General features: G+C 40.5%; 1 pseudogene; it reads left to right on the top strand.

Annotated features, from left to right (window-relative positions):
- The first annotated feature begins 267 nt into the window (after nucleotides 1–267).
- On the top strand, nucleotides 268–18,537 carry LOC149139532 (GATA transcription factor 12-like; annotated as a pseudogene).
- The last annotated feature ends 3,406 nt before the right edge of the window (nucleotides 18,538–21,943 follow it).

The following is a 21,943-nucleotide window of genomic DNA, read 5'->3' as shown; positions in this document are numbered from 1 at the left end:
AGTAGGTTCCTGTTTGTTATTCCAAGGCGAAGGTTCCATTTTCTAATTTGGTTTCTTTGTAGAGGATGGGCAACACATTTCAACTTTGTTAAATTCTCTCTTTTGGGAAAATGCCCGTAATTCTATTGAAACTCTGATTATTAATATTGGTATGTATATATATCAGTTGGGTTTCTCTAGTGTTTCTGATTTTTGTTTTGGGTTGTATGCAGATATCTAAAGACTCCACGGACTTGACTTTGTATTGTGAGTACAAGTGGATAAGGAATGGAAGCTGTTGATTACCTTTATGGTACAAACTATGGCACTCCCTTCTTAGACGGGAAGAAGTCCAGTGGGAAATTCACAGAGCTCAAGAATGGTGTGCAGTTACAAGATTTTTTCCACATTGATGACCTCTTGGACTTCTCCAATGAAGAGATAGTTGGACCCATTGGAGACGATGACAATAATTGGGCAAGCTGCACTACTACCACTGCTGCAACAGTAGTAGTAGCAGATTCCTCTACCATAACCTTGGCAGAGACTGTCAGCTGCAATTCCTCTCTAGACGGAAAGAGCTTCAGAGCGTACAATGTTCTGGAAACTAATGCAAACAATAATGGTCATCTCTGTGTTCTGGTAAGTACGAATTACTAACTTCATTTCTGCATATAGTATTTAGTTTAACTTTGGGTAATGCATGATGTTAGCCTTGCCATTTGTTTTTTCTCTCAAAACTCTTCTTGAAGAATTTGGACTGGGTTTAATATGTTTAAAGTGTATTTCAATCCAATCCTTTTCTTGAGGAATCTGGAATGGGTTTTAACTTTCTTCTGTTTAATGTGCATTTCAACTTTTTAGTAGAATCCTCTTCTTGAAAAATATGGAATGCGTTTTTTCTGTTTAAGGTTTATTCCAACTTGTCAATTCAATTCTCTTTGAGGAATTTTGAATGGGTTTCTTCTGTTTAAGGTGCATTCCAACTTTTCGTGGATTAAGATGGGTTTCTTTAATTAAATTATATTGCCTACAATGGATATGGTTTGTTACACATTGTGAACCATGTTCATAGGTTGGGCGTAGTTTTCTATATTTATGGTTACTAAGCATCGATTTTCAATAAAATAGTAAATTACGAGGATTCTAGATGAATTGGACAAAGAATAGTTCATGGGCTTGAGTGCATTTTATATCTAATTTCTAATAAATCACCAAATGAGAGGGTTTTATGTTTTGGGAATTTATTTTCTTGGATGATGATTTTTATAGACATTTTTGTGCTTTACAGCATTGAGCATGAAATGTCCATAATCCAAGGGATCCAAAGTCCCTAAAAGTGTTGTTCCTTCCCCTAAAGGAACAAGGTCAAACAATGACAGCTTCTCCCAGAAGTTCTCCACCAAAAACCACTCAGAACTAGTCAAATCAGGATCACTTCAGATGCTCTACTAGCTGCCTGCGTTGCAATGCACCCCAGTACACTAGCTAGGTGCGTTGCAATGCACCTAAATGCACTACCAGGGTGCGCTGAGTGAGAAATGCCAAATGGCAGTGTCATTCCGCGAGGTGTATAGACACTGGAAGCTTCCAGAATCTTCCTCAATGACACTTGCCTCAATGAATTTGACCAGTGATGAGTAAGAGGCTCTCAGCCTCCAAGTGGAAGCAAGAACTGACAGAGAGAAGCCACAAGTCAAAACGTAAGCTGACTCATCCTCTCTGCTTACATCTATATATGGATCCCTCATCCCAGAGATCCAGAGGCTGGAATTTTGTACTTTGCAGAGAATTGCTGTTGGTTTGAGATTAAGATTAGTGCATTGGGTGATTTATGCTTTGTTGGAGGTGAGGAAGGGATTCCTTTGCTGGGAGGTAGATGCTAGATCGGGACTCACTTGGTTGTATCTCCTCTTGGACTTTCTTATCATATCAATAAAACTATTTGAGTTTCTCCTACATGCTGTGTATCAATGATGTTTTGTTATATTTGCATGTTTAGCTTAATCTGATCCTAAGCTTTTTATGAATGTAAATCTATATCTTCGTGTAGTTTCTCTCTTCTGTGATCTTGCAGGAATTCGGTGAAGCTGGGCCGGTAAGGGAGCAGGGAGCTGGGAGCTAGTGAAGAGAGGAGTGATTGGATCAACAAACTAGCGAAAGACACAAGTTAGTTACATCCTTCCTCTTCATTTACATTTCATAAAGAAGAATACTCAAGTAGTTTTCCTTGTTTGTTGCTAAGGCACTATCACACCTTAGAGTGGGATAGGGGCATTCTGAATGGATACTTTTCCCAACAACAAATTGGCGACTCCACCAGGGAACGTATCTAGTTAGTTTATTTGTGTTTCTATTGTTGTTCTTCTCATAAACTTAGGAGTGTCGAATCGAACTGCATTTTCCATTTACAAATGCAAAGTAGAGATCTGCTACTCTAGTCCATTCGTTGGGCCTGTTTATGATCTGAACAGCTGATCCACAAATGTGCTAATTTCCCTTTGTGATAGCTCTTAGTCCTCCTTTAAATCATCCCTGTAATTGTACCTTATTGATAGCTTTTATCCGGCCAAAAACCTTAGATCAACTTGCAAACCGTGACCCAGAACCCGGAGACAATTCTCGTTTCTGCTTCAACGCAGGCTCTGTGAAGAGGTTATGCATTTCAACGCAGGTCCCGAGAGGGCTACCTGCGCTACAATTCAGTTTCTCTTTGCAAGGGGTGCGCTGATCAGCCTTTGCCTTGTGCAGCTGTGGTTCTTTGCTTCTTTTTGCTCAGTTTTATCTCTGTTTTTTGCAGCCTGTTATTAGTGTGTGTACCTATCTGAAACCCCTTTTCTTTGCCTTAATTCCGCCTCAGTTGTATAAAAGAAACTGTATTTGTTTTTGTGTATTTGTTACATCATTTGCAGTTTCCCATTACAAAAGTAAACTAGTCATACTGTCGCCCTTAGATCTAGACCTGTCGTAAGTGTCATTTTGATCTTAGGAGTGAGTTTGTTTGTTGTTCATAGTTGATTACGCTTTTACTTTTGTCTTTTGGTTTGAATTTATGAATTTCTAGTGTCGAAACAAGTGTTTACTTCAAAATCATAAAGTGTCGTAATCGTCTTTTTGATTTCAAAAAGAAGCTTGTTTGTGTTTTCACTTGAAATCGAATTCAAATTTGTACAACAGCTTTCTTTCTAGGCATCAATATTAAGAAAGTGAAAACAAATACATGCATATGTGCATTTGCATTTTGACAGTTTGTATGGATTGATTTAGGAAAAGTGCATTTACAGTGTGCTCTATGCTCTTTGAGAAAAGATTGTGTCTTTCTTTTCCCCTTGTAGCTAGGATTTTCATTGTTGAAAAGATATAAAAGCTTGCTTATCATCTTTAGACTGCATTTAGGAATTGTATCTACATCTTGTGGTGATCCAAAAAGGCAAACTTCTAAGAAAGATCAACCTAAAATAAATTGAATGAACTTAACAACGCTTTGTAACTTAACGCACAACATAGTGGTCTAGGCTAGAGACGTGTTTCGGCGTCGTAAAACCTGGTAACTATTGCCTCACTGATGGTTGGGTGATTCCTCCTGAGAGAAAATAAGTGCCAGTACGGATTGTGCTCCCACGTACCGTCGAGTATATATTGAGAGACCCCTATAGGCATAAAACCTTTATCCATAGGAAACCGTGTCGGCCACCCTACTGATCGCAATGCACTGAACACAGCATTCAGGAAGATTGACCGCCCGTACCCTAAAAAGTATTCTGCGGTTTTGCGATTGGTTTGGCACACCCTCTACCTAGAACTCCAGAGCAGTCCCTTTCGTTCCTTTTCAGACTCCTTAACGGAAAAGGTCCATCCGAGAATTTGTCACTTCGGGCTCGTTAAAACATCGAAGGCGACTAGAGTCATCTTTTGTTTTTTCTCGACTCTTTAAAATTGAAAAAACAAGTTGTGTCTAAAGCGTCTAAAAATTCATTTAATTCGGAAACACACTTTCCCCTTTTGTATTTTAGTTGATCGAGTAATCCGCAATCGTGGAAGAAAGTCAATTGAAACCCCGTCATTCGCGGAGGCTTACGAGTCAACCGTCTTTGTCTCTGGAATCGAAAACAGTACGGACAAAGCGAACTCGTTTAACCGGTTCGAAATCTCCTATTAAAGTTAGAACAAGTGTTCCAACAACATCCGAGATTCCGGTTACTCCAAACATTTCTGGAAACCCTGCCTCTACAGAAGAAGTTCAACAGCCACAGAGGGACGGTGATACTGATCCTAGTCTGAGAGCAAACACTTGTGTTACTGAACGAGTTCCATCTGCAACCGGTTCGGAGAGTCTTGCTCCTCAAACATCTGTCACTGTCGATTCAACCCCTTCTTCGGCACCAGAAATATTTTATGGACCTGACGGTCTTCCCCTTCCACCTGGTTTGATTGTGATAGAGGAAATTGTAGAAGATCTGCAAGCAAGTACTCCAACACATTTTGGAGTCGGGGTCACTCTGTTTCCTTCTGCATCAGAAGTTAGTCCATCACCAGCGGAAGTTCCTGTAGAATCGCTAGGTAATCTTTTGGATAGACTCAAAATGTCTGAACAACCGTCAACATCTAGGACTATGTCAACTGACACAGCGACAGCAGAACTTCCTGCCGTCACTCCGACAATGTTTGCCGGCATACCATCTGTCCCAACTAGCTCACAACCGCTAGAAGGAGTCCATCCAGGGGCTATTTCGACAGTATGGTCCGTTCCTATTTGTTCCTCCAGAATAATATCTGGCAACTCTTATGTTGAGACTCGACAAATTGATCCATTTGGAGGTCAATTTGGGCAATCCAATCCCCAAGGGCAGACAATCCCCTTGAGTTCCGGATTACCACCGTATGGGGGGCAGTATGCCCTTTCATTACCCCCTCCGGGAGGATATCCATACGGGAGTTCACAACAGTATTCAGGTTATACTGGAGTTACGTCAAGTGGTTGGGTACCTATACTACCCCAACAACCAAGAGTTGTGTATTCTATGCAACAATGTGTACCTATGTCAAACATCCCGACAACACCAGCTATTGTAACAGTGTCACAAGTTCAAACGCTGCCTGCTGTATGTCAACCTCAAATTTCTCAGGTTGTAATGCAACAGCCCCTTGACCCTGTGACTCAACCACAATCGCCAACTGGTGGGACGACACAGGTCCAAACGGGTACAATTACCCCACACCTTGGTCCAACGGTTAGTATAGCGCAACAGAACATGGCTTCACAACCGTGGCTGGTGCAATACCAACAACCACAATTCCAACAAGTGTACCAAGGTTCTGAGCAGCAGATCTTTGCGAACAGTGGACAGCCGTACATTCAAAATGGTCAAAATCAACCACTTTACAGTGGTCATGTCCACCAACCGTACCAGTCATACCAGCATCAACTACATTATGCTGGTATGCAAAGGCCAACTGCTCAGGCAATTCCATCGTATCCTAGGTATGCTTCGCCTAACCTGAATCAACAGTTACCATTCATGGCAACTTTAGAGTTACCCGATTTACACCGGTTAACAAATGATCCAATTGCTTACGCCCCTTGGTGGCCAGCGATTCCTCATAAACTTCCATCAGATATTCCTAAATTTAATGGAAATCCAGGTGAAGACCCATCAAATCACGTGATGACATTTCATCTATGGTGTTCATCAAACACCCTAAACGATGACTCGATAAGGCTTCGCCTCTTTCAGAGGACGTTAACGGGTCCAGCGGCAAAATGGTATATTGAATTGCCTAGAGCTTCGTTCGACAATTTCAGCACCTTAGCCACGACTTTTTTAACCCATTTTCAGTTACCGATAAGGTATGAAATGGGAATGGAAATCTTAACCAACTTCAAACAGACAACGGCCACTCACATATCTGATCATATACATGAGTGGCGACGACATCGTAGGATGGTAAAAACGTACGTTCCCGATCAACTATTAGCTGAATGGCTTATCAAGTCGTTACTTCCTGCCATAACGGAAGATGTGGCAAAGGAGGGAGTCGTAACAGAAGAGCAAGTTATCGCTCGTGCGCAATATCTAGACTTGGTCTATACTCAGTCTGGCACACTCTACGACAAAATACCTGACGCCCCTAGACCGGAATTCTCAATTCCTCCTCCTCCTAAATCAAACAATGACTCTCATGCCGGCGATGGTGTGATTGGCACAACAAACGCGAAATCAACAAAGGCCACATCCAAAAAGGCCCGTAAGATTTCAGATCAAAATGCAAAAGACGAAATTCTTGCTTCGGGAGTAAATGTCGTATCGACAGATAAAGGCAAAGAAACCAAACAACCAGGAAGCAAGAAGAAACAAAGCAAAGGGAAGAAGAAGAAACAGGGTGAATCATCTCCTAAAAAAACTTCTTCAAACCCTCCTGGAAATAGGAAACTGAAATATCCATGTCAAATATGTGATGAGGATCATCGGACAGCAGAATGTCTGTACAGAGCTGAGCTTAAAAGATTCTTTAAGAGTTTGAAAACCCCAACTGTGTTAACTGATCCGTTTCCAAATCCAGGAACAAATCTGGTTGATAGTGGAAATGCTTCCCCGTCGCAAGTGCTAATGTTGTCGATTTCAAAATAGCAAAATGATGCTTTGATTTCAACAAGGAACAAAGATTACGGGAATCCGCAGCTGTCGAACGACAAAGGTAAAGATCAACCAAGTAGTTCGACAACAACTTCGACAGAAGTTGTACCACCCATCATTCCTGAATTAACAATAAAACCGCCGAAGGGAGTAGTACACAAGTCGACATTTAATCCTCGCGCTAGAGCGGCGCAGCATTATAACATAGTGGAAGATTTGGCCCAATCGCCATCCGCTATGTCGACTCTTGAAGTACTACAAAATTGCCCATCCCAAAGGCAGGCTTTGTTATCAGCCATTGGTGGGGTTGATCCTAAGGATTCCAATCTTGTATCCTTTGACCACAAAGGATACGATCCTTAGTTACCAGCTCAACTAGCTTTCCTTATTCAAGTGAAAGCCCTCAACAAAACTGTTCATCGAACAATTATTGATGAGGGGGCATCTACATGTATTATGTCGATGAGTTGCTGGAAAACTTTAGGATCTCCAACCTTGTCGCGATCTTCGACGACATTAAAAGCATTCGACGGAAGGAAATATACCCCATGTGGTATCCTAAATAACTTGAAGGTTGAACTAGGGGGAAAAATAGTAGAAATAGATGTTGAAGTCATCGATGGGAATCTTGATTACAACATCCTACTAGGAAGACCGTGGATATATGCCATGGCAGCTGTTGTGTCGACCTATTTTAGAAGGATTGCATTTCCCTTTCAAGGAGGGATTACAATCGTCGATCAGCAGAACTTCCTCCCCAATGGTTCTCAAGTTACAGGAAGCGTTCCAATGATCCATGAGAGCACCCATTCGCTTCAGAATATCGGAGTAGGCCTACTAAAAGATCCTATACTAATGGGAACTTTCGCTCTTCCACCTCCAATCAACTTGGCGGAAGTAGCGTCGATAGGAACCTGCAATATGATATCTTCCACAAAGATCTCAGAAAACGATATCAACATGGATCATGCAATGGTTTTGCCCCCAAGCCCAATAGAAATATTGTAGCAATCAATGTTTCTAGCATGGGAGGCAAACCCGAATCAATGCTCGTCAAGCGTTTGGGTAGATAGGTCTAGAGAATATGGTACCCCTTCAGATCCTTGGTCGCGAGTGCATGGAACCGATGAAGGAATTGCACAATCAATGTTGATTGAAGGAACACCATGGAATGATTGCCACCATCGTTCCCTTCTTCCGGATTATGAAGATGATACTCAAGATGACCTTTACCATCCTTCAGTTTTTGAATTCCTATCAAATACTGTAAATACGGTGGATTCCGAGCGAAACTTATCCAACATTGAAGAGACTATAGCCATAAATATCTCGACCAAAACAAATGTTGTAGAGAATATTTATGTCGGCAAAGGTTGTTCTCCTTCAGAACTAGAAATATACGAGGCTCTTTTTCGCGAATTCAAAGATGTCTTTGCTTGGTCATATGATGAAACTCTAGGCATTGACTCGAGTATCGTTGAACACGAAATTAAGATGTATCCAGATGTCAAACCAGTACGACAGCGGCTCAGGCAGGTGCACCCCAAGAAAGCCGTTGCCATTAAAGCAGAAGTTGAAAAACTTCTCCATGCTGGTTTCATCTACCCGGTTCCTCTACCCGGTTCCTTGGACACTACAAGATACGACTCAATCCGCACAAATGTGTTTTTTGTGTCGGTTCTGGTCGTTTACTTGGCTTTGTAGTCTCCAAGGATAGGATTCTTCTCGACCCGTGCAAGGTCCAGGCAATCATAAATTTGCCTCCACCTTCAAATTTGCTTCAGATTCAGAAACTCCAAGGGAAAGCAAACTTTCTGAGGAGGTTCATTCCAAATTACGCCGAACTAGCTAAAGGTTATACACGTCTTTTGAAAAAGGAGGTACCCTTCGTCTGGGATCAGGTTGCGCAAGCTTCTTTTGATGCTTTAAAATATTCCTTAATAAAAGCATCATTAATGTACGCCCCCGATTATCAAAGAGATTTTAACCTGTATCTGGCTGCAGCAGATACAACCATCACAATGGTTTTAGTTCAAGAAGTCGATGGAATTGAACACCCTATATATTATTTAAGTAGAAACTTAAATGATACAGAAAGCAAATATTCTTATGTGGAAAAGCTAGCACTTGCAGCTGTTCAAGCGATACAAAGGTTTCGACACTATGTCCTCTTTCGGAAAACTACCATTCTGTCAAATTGCAACCCCATGACTTATATATTGTCACGACAGTTGCTGGGGGGCAAATATTCAAAATGTATAGCGATCCTTCAAGAGTTTGATCTGGAATTTGTAAAATCCAAATCAAAGAAAGCTCTAGTTTTTGCAGAATTATTGTGTGATCTCCCATCGTCGTCCAACGATGAAACATCCGAAGAATCAATCGTGGATGAAAATTTGTTTCTGATATCTACAAGCAATGAGTGGTATGGAGATATCATAATTTATCTCCAGACCCAAAAATTCAGGCCAAGTACCTCTCACTCTGAACAAAAACGTATACGATACCAAGCAAAAGACTACATGATCGTCGATGATACGCTTTACCGTCGTGGTATTGATACAGTTCTGAGAAGGTGCCTCACCCATGAGGAGGCCGAAAAAGCCCTGAATGAGTGTCATTCAGGCGCGTGTGGGGGGCGTCAATCTGGATATGCTACAGCACAAAAAATCTTACGAGCAGGATACTTCTGGCCAACCATGTTCAAAGATTGCATAACCGCAGTCAGAAGTTGCCATGCTTGTCAAATTTTTGATAGCAAAACCAGAAGACCACCCGCACCATTACAGCCGATTGTTGCTGTTGGGCCTTTCGCCAAATGGGGCATCGATTTCATGACATGTAACCCCACCTCGACCAGGGGGCATGGGTATATTATAGTCGCCATGGACTATTTTACCAAATGGGCCGAGGCGATGCCTACATTAGATAACACTAGTGAAACAACTGCCCTTTTCTTTTTTAATCATGTAGTCGCCAGATTCGGCGTACCACAAACTATAGTCACAGATCATGGATCGCATTTTCGCAATCACATGATGGTTGAATTAACTGCCAAGCTAGGGCTATCTCACGACAGCTCTACTCCGTATTATCTGCAAGCCAACGGACAAGTTGAAGCGATCAACAAGGTCCTGAAGCGTATGTTGCAAAGGATGATCGGAGTTCACAAAAGAAGGTGGCACCTAATCCTGTGCTCAGCATTGTGGGCTTACCGAACATCGGTAAGGAATGCGACCGGGTTCACACCCTTTCAACTGGTATATGGCCTGGAAGCAATCTTACCAGTCCAGTGCTAAATCTCGTCTCTTAAACTCGCAATTGATCTCCTCCTCGGAACTTCAGAAGAAGAGGCCCGTTTCTTGGAATTAATCCAATTGGATGAAACCCGTCGTGATGCCGCTTTGGCTAACGAAGCTCATAAGAAATGAGTCAAGGCGCAGTTCGACAAAAATGTCAAACCCCGTGTCTTCTCAGAAGGTGACTTGGTCTTGCTTTACGACCAAGAATCCGATAAATTGGGAGCAGGTAAGTTTAATTCTTTATGGATGGGCCCCTATATTGTTAAACGAGTGTTAGCAAAAGGAGCCTACGAGTTAATGGATTATGACGGAATTCCACTGGCGCAACCTCGTAATGGGTTGTACCTCAAGCGTTACTATGCTTAAATAGTAACCAATATGCTTTTGTTGTATTTTGTTTTCGCTAAAGTGTTTGTTTTGGTCGAGTAATCCACCTTTTTACATTTATTGCATATGTCAAACCTTTTGGAGACATGTGTTGGATATGCCGATGGAGCGAGTTGTAGTTCGCGGAACCTGTCCTCCGCAGCCTGGGCCATTTTTGATCCAAGCGGCGAGTTAGTAAGTTTCAGAGGTGTATGTATTGGTCAATCAACGAATAACATCGCCGAGTATAGCGCGTTGATAAAACTGCTCTCTGATGCCATCACCCATGGTATACGCCGACTAATCGTCAGGCTAGACTCACAACTTGTAATACTACAACTCAATGGTATATATTCCATCCGAAATCCAGCCATTTATCGCATGTTCCTAAGGGTTAAGATTTTGGAAAGACAATTTGATTTAATTCAATACCAACATATTTCCAGAAACTTAAACACATTAACTGACTCATTAGCAAACTATGTGTTAGATAGACATTTGCGACATTATAAAAAGAAACACATCATCAATGTTTTACATGTGGATCATATAACTCAACCAGAATAAAACCCCGAAAATCAAAATATATATATATAGCTGTTTATGGTTTACATATTATGTCCTGTAACCAAGACAAAATCGGTCATATGACCCAAAAACTCAAAATGCTAGGGGGCACCCTAGTCTAGTGATGCTCATGATAGCACGTCACAACCTGTGCAATCATGCGTAAGAGACGAGTCCATCGTCTAGGCACACCAGTAGTATGCCGCTGCGACTGTAAAGGTAGCTCGTCGATCCTCACATCTGGAATACCGAGAGTAAGGCTCTCAACCTGCTCCTGCACAGCTGTGAGGGTCTCGGCCACATCAAGGTCATGAAGAATAACCCTCCCGGTAGCCTCTCCTGCTGGGGCAGCGGCTGGCACTCTCAGGCGAACTACTGGACGAACAGGACCAACATCTGCATGTACACATGAGTTTGATTAAAATATTGATAGAATAAAGGACAAGGACATTATAAATAAAAACAGTAAACAATGATTTGGTCGAAGATTTTACCAATAGCGCCCCACTGCTCGCCATCCGGCAGTACTAAATCCGGATCACCCCGGAAGTCCATGCCAGCATATGGATACTCGGAATAGACCATCTCCTAACGATCAAACCACCTGAAGAAGGTATCAGAAAAAGAAATCTGAGATTGACCAGCATGCCTAGACATATGGTCAACCCATCTCTGCATGCGTGGTTCAGTAGGAGAAGGTAAGTCAAGAGCAATGTACTGCGGCTGCATCAGTGGTATCTTCTCCAAGGCAAAGGCAGTCAAAATAGAACCGAACCCAAAGTTCTTCAACCTCCCGTCCTTTACCTTGGTCAATTGACTCTTCATCACAAGAAGTACTGCATCACACCAGTTGAATATTTTCGGTTGGAGGCACTCCAAGGCATGCTGCATATAGGATCTGTTGGCTACATGAAGAGACGCACTACCAGCCATCCTACCAAAAGTATACAGGATAGACCTAAGGGACCTGTCAGTAACATCACGGATGATGATCTTGCCATCTTTACTTGGCTGAGATCCTTCCCTGCAATACTGGCAGACATAATCTCTCACGGAGTCACTCCCTCGGGCCGAACCTGACAAAGAGATGGGGGCACCCCACCTCGACAAGCCAGTCAAGAAGTAAATGTCTACTGTGGTCAAGGGGATAGATTTGCCCCTAATCTGGAAAACTTTATTGATAGGATCCCAAGCATCGAGCAAATACTGCAGTAGGTTGATCTGCTGTCTCATGCTAGAGATGCGGAAGAACTTCAGCAGACCACAGTTCCGCAGCGCGTTCACCGTAACCGGATCATGTAGGGCAATCATGTCCTCTTCTTCATGTTCTCGTTCTCGCCATGTAAGGGTCATTTTGCTCCAAGATCTCTGAAAAACAAACATGAGAGGAGTTAGATCCTGGTTTTGATGAGAAACAGGCAAACATTTTCATCAAAAACTGTGCAACAAAATCCTTTTCTGCGCCCAGCACACCTGCACAGTGTTCCACCTGCGTTGAAAGTCAAACTGCCTTCATACTGCTTGACATTCAGCGCAGGTTTCGAGTGCCCAAGGTGCGCTGATGGCAGAGCGACCCCATCAAACCCCAGGGGCTCAGAAAAACAGGGAATGAAGCACAGAATGCAGAAAGGAAACCATGAAATGAAAGAGCTCAGGTTTAGCTCCTACCTGGTCCAGACGGCACCGATAATCGTCCACAAAATCTCCCGAAATCAGCTGATGAAAATCAAGGGGGAAGAGGCACCTCCAAAGCTCCAACAAACCAAGTCCAAATGAAATGGTAAAATGAGAGATAAAAACACTTTTTAATAGCTTTTTACGTAGTTCAAAGTGAAATATTAGTGTTTTAATCTCATTTTCAAGCAAATGTTATTCATTTCTAACTAGTTTGATGCAGCAATTGAGGGTACAGTACTATCTTTGAAAAGGAAAAGCTATTTATGGTAAAAAATCAAAACTAGACCATGTTATCGAGCAGTTTTAGCACATAGTTCATGCTCGTTAAAAAATAAACATAAGACCGAGCAAGTGTTTCAACCCGCGTTTAAGCTCGTTAAAAAATGAACTATCCTCTGGTAAATAACCACCGTGAATGTAACATTATCAGCCATTAAAGCCTTGGTCGTGTTTGCACCGTCACCTCCACTTTTCCATTGGCCGATCATTCACCTCCATTTGATTGTTTACCCATTTTGAGGAACAACTGCGAAGAGTGATTTCACTAAGCCATCCTTGTGACACTGCCGTGATTGAGAAATTCCAACCCTTACCTGGAATCAGCTGCTACTCGTCTTATCACTCGTTCCTCAAAAGACGAGTCTTCTTTAAGCTCTTTTCATCTGACTCGTAAAATATGAAAAGATTGCCAAGTTTTGGCCTTCCAGCTCGTTAAAGCGACCGGAAGTGCTATCCCTCCTCTAGATTTTAATCTTTTTGGACCTGAGGGATTATTGCACAAAAAGATCGAGCGCTTGCTTTGTTCGGCTCGTTAAAACTATCGAAAATTCATCCCTTCTGTATTGTTTTATACTTTTTCGGACTTAAGGGATTAGATGATGATAAAGGACTTCCGGAGTTATCTTTACGTACCTTTTCAGACTCTCTAAAAATGAAAAGGACCGAGTTATCTTTGTCGTTAGACTCGTTAAAAAGATTAATAGCGACAAACTTGTCTTTAGACGAGAACAAGTTTCACTATCGCTAGGCTCATTAAAACATAGCGATGGGTTTGCCCGAAGGGCAAATTATAGAACAAGCATATGTTATCCTCCTCAAGCTTGACAAAAATAAAGAGGTACTGGTCAGCAATGACTGGGGAAAAATTGGGAAGAAACTCAAAGAACCTTTATTGGTAGCAAGTCGCTCTTGAACATGACACTTCCACTCCGTGCCTGAGTCGGGTTGGGTTGTTTCATTCACCGGTCACATCACCATGGTCTCGCCATACCATCCACCTTTGGGGTAAATGCTACCAATCCATCACACAAGTGTCACCGATATGTTCAAGAGAAGTCATCCAGAGAAGTCAACCGTGTCCCATCCACTACCATACATTATACTTCATCCTTTCATGACCGCCACCCTGAACCATATATCATCAGATCGTTTTCACCTCCATCAAAATCATTTGCTCCGTTCCGTGTCATTGATGTGGGATACACCAAGGCCCTCCTTTGACGGATCACTTCTTGTCGACATCAGCTCATTATCCAAGAAGTTGATCTAGGAACACCCCCTTCAGTACTTTGAAGCTTGCATGCCTTAATGGCAAGTTTCTCACTTCCGGCAACAGGTATACATCAATGACCTTCGACCGGAAGATTTTGCGTGGTGTTCAACGCCAAGTCCTTTATTCACACCACGTGAATTGTAATGCAGTACCTTGAGGGTCATTATCATTATCGGTGATTCCTCTCGCGCTTGTTAACAGTTTACATCATTGACTGGTAATCAAGCGATGTCTTTCCATGTTCGACTTCAGAACATTTCTCACATGGATCGACTTGTACTTAGAGTGAAGATCGGACGAGATTGAAGACCCCGGATCTAGTTTCATCCATCCGGGCTGTGATATATATTCAGGAAAAATAAAGACATGGAAATGTACAGCATTACAGAACAGATAATCATCCTACCAAAAGGATGATGATTTCATCAAGATCATCAGTCTACCATCAGACGATTGTCTGTCCTATGTACACAAAAATGAATTTATAAAGCTAAGCATGGGAATGCCCGCCTCAGCTAGATCATGAAAACAGTATGAAAAATAATGTATTGTACTGTATCTTATTACAGGTCTCCTCCCAGCATTGAAAGAACTTCGGATCCTCCTAATAAAGCATTTCACCCGATAAACGGCCTCATACTTTAGGGGGCAACTGTTATAGACATTTTTGTGCCTTATAGCATTGAGCATGAAATGTCCATAATCCAAGGGATCCAACATCCCTAAAAGTGTTGTTCCTACCCCTAAAGGAACAAGGTCAACCAATGACAGCTTCACCCAGAAGTTCTCCACCAAAAACCACTCAGAACTAGTCAAATCAGGATCAATTCAGATGCTCTACTAGCTGCCTGCGTTGCAATGCACCCCAGTACACTAGCTAGGTGCGTTGCAACGCACCTAAATGCACTACCAGGGTGTGCTGAGCGAGAAATGCCAAATGGCAGTGTCATTCCGCGAGGTGTACAGACACTGGAAGCTTCCAGAATCTTCCTCAATGACACTTGCCTCAATGAATTCAACCAGTGATGAGTAAGAGGCTCTCAGCCTCCAAGTGGAAGCAAGAACTGATAGAGAGAAGCCACAAGTCAAAACGTAAGCTGACTCATCCTCTCTGCTTACATCTATATATGGATCCCTCATCCCAGAGATCCAGAGGCTAGAATTTTGTACTTTGCAGAGAATTGCTGTTGGTTTGAGATTAAGATTAGTGCATTGGGTGATTTATGCTTTGTTGGAGGTGAGGAAGGGATTCCTTTGCTGGGAGGTAGATGCTGGATCGGGACTCACTTGGTTGTATCTCCTCTTGGACTTTCTTATCATATCAATAAAACTATTTGAGTTTCTCCTACATGTTGTGTATCAATGATGTTTTGTTATATTTGCATGTTTAGCTTAATCTGATCCTAAGCTTTTTATGAATGTAAATCTATATCTTCGTGTAGTTTCTCTCTTCTGTGATCTTGCAGGAATTCGGTGAAGCTGGGCCGGTAAGGGAGCAGGGAGCTGGGAGCTAGTGAAGAGAGGAGTGATTGGATCAACAAACTAGCGAAAGACACAGGTTAGTTACGTCCTTCCTCTTCATTTACATTTCATAAAGAAGAATACTCAAGTAGTTTTCCTTGTTTGTTGCTAAGGCACTATCACACCTTAGAGTGGGATAGGGGCATTCTGAATGGATACTTTTCCCAACAACAAATTGGCGACTCCACTGGGGAACGTATCTAGTTAGTTTATTTGTATTTCTATTGTTGTTCTTCTCATAAACTTAGGAGTGCCGAATCGAACTGCATTTGCCATTTACAAATGCAAAGTAGAGATCTGCTACTCTAGTCCATTCACTAGGCCTATTTATGATCTGAACAGCTGATCCACAAATGTGCTAATTGCCCTTTGTGATAGCTCTTAGTCCTCCTTTAAATCATCCCTCTAATTGTACCTTATTGATAGCTTTTATCCGGCCAAAAACCTTAGATCAAACTGCAAACCGTGACCCAGAACCCGGAGACAATTCTCGTTTCTGCTTCAGCGCAGGCTCTGTGAAGAGGTTCTGCATTTCAACGCAAGTCCCGAGAGGGCTACCTGCACTGCAATTCAGTTTCTCTGTGCAAGGGGTGCACTGATCAGCCTTTGCCTTGTGCAGCTGTGGTTCTTTGCTTCTTTTTGCTCAGTTTTATCTCTGTTTTTTGCAGCCTGTTATCAGTGTGTGTACCTATCTGAAACCCCTTTTCTTTGCCTTAATTCCGCCTCAGTTGTATAAAAGAAACTGTATTTGTTTTTTTGTATTTGTTACATCATTTTTAGTTTCCCATTACAAAAGTAAACTAGTCATACTGTCGCCCTTAGATCTAGACCTGTCGTAAGTGTCGTTTTGATCTTAGGAGTGAGTTTGTTTGTTGTTCATAGTTGATTACGCTTTTACTTTTGTCTTTTGGTTTGAATTTATGAATTTCTAGTGTCGAAACAAGTGTTTACTTCAAAATCATAAAGTGTCGTAATCGTCTTTTTGATTTCAAAAAGAAACTTGTTTGTGTTTTCACTTGAAATCGAATTCAAATTTGTACAACAGCTTTCTTTTTAGGCATCAATATTAAGAAAGTGAAAACAAATACATGCATATGTGCATTTGCATTTTGACAGTTTGTATGGATTGATTTAGGAAAAGTGCATTTACAGTGTTCTCTATGCTCTTTGAGAAAAGATTGTGTCTTTCTTTTCCCCTTGTAGCTAGGATTTTCATTGTTGAAAAGATATAAAAGCTTGCTTATCATCTTTAGACTGCATTTAGGAATTGTATCTACATCTTGTGGTGATTCAAAAAGGCAAACTTCTAAGAAAGATCAACCTAAAATAAATTGAATGAACTTAACAACGCTTTGTAACTTAACGCACAACATAGTGGTTTAGGCTAGAGACGTGTTCCGGCGTCGTAAAACCTGGTAACTGTTGCCTCACTGATGGTTGGGTGATTCCTCCTGAGAGACAATAAGTGCCAGTACGGATTGTGCTCCCACGTACCGTCGAGTATATATTGGGAGACCCCTATAGGCATAAAACCTTTATCCATAGGAAACCGTGTCGGCTGCCCTACTGATCGCAATGCACTGAACACAGCATTCGGGAAGATTGACTGCCCGTACCCTAAAAAGTATTCTGCGGTTTTGCGATTGGTTTGGCACACCCTCTACCTAGAACTCCAGAGCAGTCCCTTTCGTTCCTTTTTAGACTCCTTAACGGAAAAGTTCCATCCGAGAATTTGTCACTTCGGGCTCGTTAAAACATCGAAGGAAACTAGAGTCATCTTTTGTTTTTTCTCGACTCTTTAAAATTGAAAAAACAAGTTGTGTCTAAAGCGTCTAAAAATTCATTTAATTCGGAAACACACTTTCCCCTTTTGTATTTTAGTTGATCGAGTAATCCGCAATCGTGGAAGAAAGTCAATTGAAACCCCGTCGTTCGCGGAGGCTTACGAGTCAACCGTCTTTGTCTCCGGAATCGAAAACAGTACGGACAAAGCGAACTCGTTTAACCGGTTCGAAATCTCCTATTAAAGTTAGAACAAGTGTTCCAACAACATCCGAGATTCCGGTTACTCCAAACATTTCTGGAAACCCTGCCTCTACAGAAGAAGTTGAACAGCCACAGAGGGACGGTGATACTGATCCTAGTCTGAGAGCAAACACTTGTGTTACTTAACGAGTTCCATCTGCAACCAGTTCGGAGAGTCTTGCTCCTCAAACATCTGTCGCTGTCGATTCAACCCCTTCTTCGGCAGAGCTAGAATGGCTTTGCAATTTCGGGGAGGACTCATTTTCAACCGAACAACTGCCCAAAAAAATCTTTCCTCCGAACTTTGGAGATGTCAGAACAGACAAAGAAGAAGAGAAGACCCATACAACAAACCCAATTCGGAGCACCAGTACATTGTCTGGCTTGGACACTAGCTCTAGCTCATGGAAAACCCCAAGATTCATTCTAGAAACTCCAGTGCCAGGGCGTGCATGAAGAAAAAGGTCAAGAGCCCCTGCTTGTAACTGGTCTTCCCGCATAGTCTCACCTGCTTCATCAACCAGTGCATTAGAGAATGGACCCACTTCTTCTATGCTATCTTCAGATTCAGAATTCTTTGCAGAATCCTACTTCCCTGCAAAGAAACCTGCCAAGATTAGTTAAGAAAACAAGAAGAGAGCAAGATCAACAGACTCAAATCAGGAAATGTATGCACTGTGATAGAACACAGACACCTCAATGGAGAAAATTGTTACCTTTTCGAATTCGGTTCCATCGGGCCCTTGATTTATATGTTAGCCACAGAGAGTATGCAACCTTTGACGAAACGACTGAAATCATGCTCCATCTCCATCTTCAGCCAGTAGTAGTGACGTTGCAGATGAATCAATGTCTTGTGTACTCCGAAATGCCCTGCTACCTTGGAGCTATGGGCGTCTTGCAGCATTGCTAATCGTCTCTCTTAGGTCTACCATTTGACAATTTTGGTCCCAAGATTGACATGAATGTCATGCTACAAATGATTGACATGACCGTCATGCTACAACTGATGTAGGATATGCACAACCAAATGATTTTGAGCATATGTTGATAGTAGATCCTAAGCCTGCTACAACTCCTACCTTCAGGATTTGAGCAAGATCTAATTTTTCTCAGCCTGAATAGTATTCTCCTATTGTTCTGTCGTAGAATATTGTTGTTCTGCCACCTAGTTACTCACCTTACAACCTTACAATGTGGCTAATGACTGCCTTTAAAGAAAATAGAATCTTTCTAGATGTTCTTTGAGCCCCAGAATAGTAGCAGAACCTTAACAAAGCACTTGCTGTCCATATTTTACCAGCTATAAATAATGGGGCAGCGACACCTTGTAATACATTTATGCATTTGATTTCAATATGAGATACATACAATATTTCATGTTAAAGCTAGTATTTTCAAATGAGACTAAGAAATAGACATTTTTGAAATGGGTATCTGTCCAGTGCCATTGCCTAATGAGCCAACTGATAATTGACAAGAGAATGCTCCCTATTTTTCTATCACCTTGAACATTATAAGTAAAAACAAAAAATATCTTAATGATAGTAAGGCTCCCAATTAAGCAGTAAGGATCAATTCAACGTGGCAATTTGAATTATGATTATACTATGCCATGTATTAAGTTATACTCCAAATTCGAAAGGACAACTTATTAATTTAACATTTATGATCAAAGTTTGAAAGAGCTATATTTTGGATGAAACTGCAATCCTGTCGATGTCATTTAGTTATTACCAATCCACTCCAACTCTGTGCGTTTCAAGATACATTTTCTTTCTACACAAAAGCCCTTTGCAAGATTAGTGATTTCACTAGGAGTGTGGGGATTCCCAGGGATAATCCATTGATTCATACAATGCTCAAGAGTACCTGGGCTTCATACTTTTCCCACATGTAACATTGGAACACCTCTTATCAATTGGCATGTGAACCAGGCTCGAATAAATACAAATAGTTTGGAAGTTTCTACGAAAAAAATGTAGTTGCCTAGATATGTAATCAACATTTCCACTAATTTCTAATCATTGTCTAATTTCTTTCAAATATCAAATACTCTGTTTAAGCTCTGGAAGTATCATTCTTTGCTTGGACCATGCTTGCAAATGCATTAATAGAGCATGTAATAGGAGGTGGTGAGTAAATAAAATGAGCTCCTACTTACCATGAATGCTTAACAATAGGGATTAGTGTGCATTATTGTAAGCTATGCATTATTTGTTATCATTACACACCTTTTCAGGTTTTATCTTATTGGTTTTAAACGTAGAGTTTTATCTGATTGGTTTTAAACGCAGAGTACCAGTGGCAACAGTCAGCTTGTTTAAACATAGAGTGCCAGTGGCAACAGACAACTTGTTTAAATGCAGAGTGCCAGTGGCAACAGTTAGCTAAGGCTTGCCTAAAAACATAGATTTCTTGAGACCCCATCCCCTTTGTTCTTTTAGCAATTAAAATAACTAGAACAATTAGCAATTTAAAATAAATAACTATGGAAGGGACTTGAGACCCCATCCCATTTTTTCTTTTAGCAATTAAAATAACTAGGACAATTAGCAATTTAAAATAAATAACTAGGGCAAGGACTTGTTGCTGTGCAACCCATCTTGTTTTAAATAAATTATTGCCTTTTCTTTTTTTCCTTTAATCAGATAGGGATGGCCTATGGGGCAGACAAAAGTATTAAACTCAACTCTTACATGCTTATTATAGTAAGAGTGAATTTCTTCACTGGCTTTATGGAATTAAATTCACATCCACGCCAGTCCTACGGGGTAGACAAAAGTATTAAACTCAACTCTTACATGCTTATTATAGTAAGCATGAATTTCTCACTGGATTTTATGGAATTAAATTCACATCCACACACATCACACATGTATATTTATTTCAAAAATAGTTTTTGATATTTATATATCACCAATTTTATATCTTGTTTCAATATAAAAGTAAATATATAGGTTTTTTTAAATTTTATAATTATGAAATTTTAATAAAATAGTTATAAATATTTAATATTAAGCAATATTTTTTTTTCTAATTTTGTAAAAATAATTTTAAAAAAGTTATAATTAAAGATGTTTTTGTTGCACCTAGAGGTACTTTCTAGCTAGTATGGAAGAGATGTTGTCGTATCCTGTTTTGTTTTATTATTTAAACATTTTGACTAGGGATGAAAATTTCTTTTAGAGTGCAAAATTTGAATAAAATGTTAACATATTTGATCATTGGAATATATATAGAGATACCACTTGTAATTTTTCAATTGCTTTATATAATGTATTATATAGCTCTTTTAAAACTTTTAACTACTTTATTCCTCTATAAAGTAGATATAAGATTATGTTGAGTGTGAGGGTGAAATATTTTTATCATTCTCTTAGTATGCACACTCAGAGTGAGATTATTGATGTTTTATTATACTTTTATTTAAACAAACCAAACACTTATATTGTTTTTTGTTTTATTATATTAATATTTTATTTATTTAAATAATTTTATTTCTATTTTTTTTGAAAGAAGAAGTGTAAACTCTATGTTGAATATGGACATACCTACACAGATAAAATTAAATTAATAATTAAAAAAATTGAGGTAAAGGAAAAAGTGATTATCCTTTGTTATAATACCATATACCAGATGCCTAGAGGGATCACATCTATTGTGATGCAAACCTCTTTTAGAGTGATCCCTTTTGCGGCTTGGTATATCAAGAGATAAGATGGATCTTTTGTAATTTTCCTTTTTCTTTTCATAATGTTTTCCATAGGTTTCTACTTTGGGAGGCAGCCTTTGACTACATGATGCACGATTAGGAGAGAATATCCCATAACCATATGTGTGTCCACCCAATGTTCTTTGACTAACAAAAGTCCCTAATAGAGACCATATATCTTTGCTTGATTAGTTGTCATATGATGAAGACCCCATGAGTACCTAAACACTTTGTCCTTCTCCGAGCCATAGAATACCCCTCCCCCTCTTGATATGGATTCATTCAATGTACAAAAGATGGAAATCTATTTTCCATGGTGTATCTATAGGAAAGACTGCCATTTTTTACATTGAAGAATGGAAGCCATATGATGAGGTGGAGAATGAAGCCTTGCAATATTTGAAGAATCTGGTACCAAATGTTTGAACCATCAAATAAGAAACATCATGTTCCACCAAGAGGGAATATTAGACATGGAGGTTGAGGAGATAAGAATGTTGATGCAAAAAAGTGCCCATAAGAGTGTTGTTATGAAACCAGCTCACAAAAAGATAGAAAACATAGATAAACGCCTTCAAAATAAGCCTCTTCAAGGGAGCAACCT

This window comes from Pinus tabuliformis, chromosome X (assembly GCF_031772625.1).
Source record: "Pinus tabuliformis cultivar Carrire ecotype Pingquan chromosome X, CPIR1, whole genome shotgun sequence".
NCBI lineage: Eukaryota > Viridiplantae > Streptophyta > Pinopsida > Pinales > Pinaceae > Pinus > Pinus tabuliformis.
The sequence above is the reverse complement of the archived record's forward strand: the minus strand, read 5'-3'. Positions and strand labels throughout refer to the sequence as shown.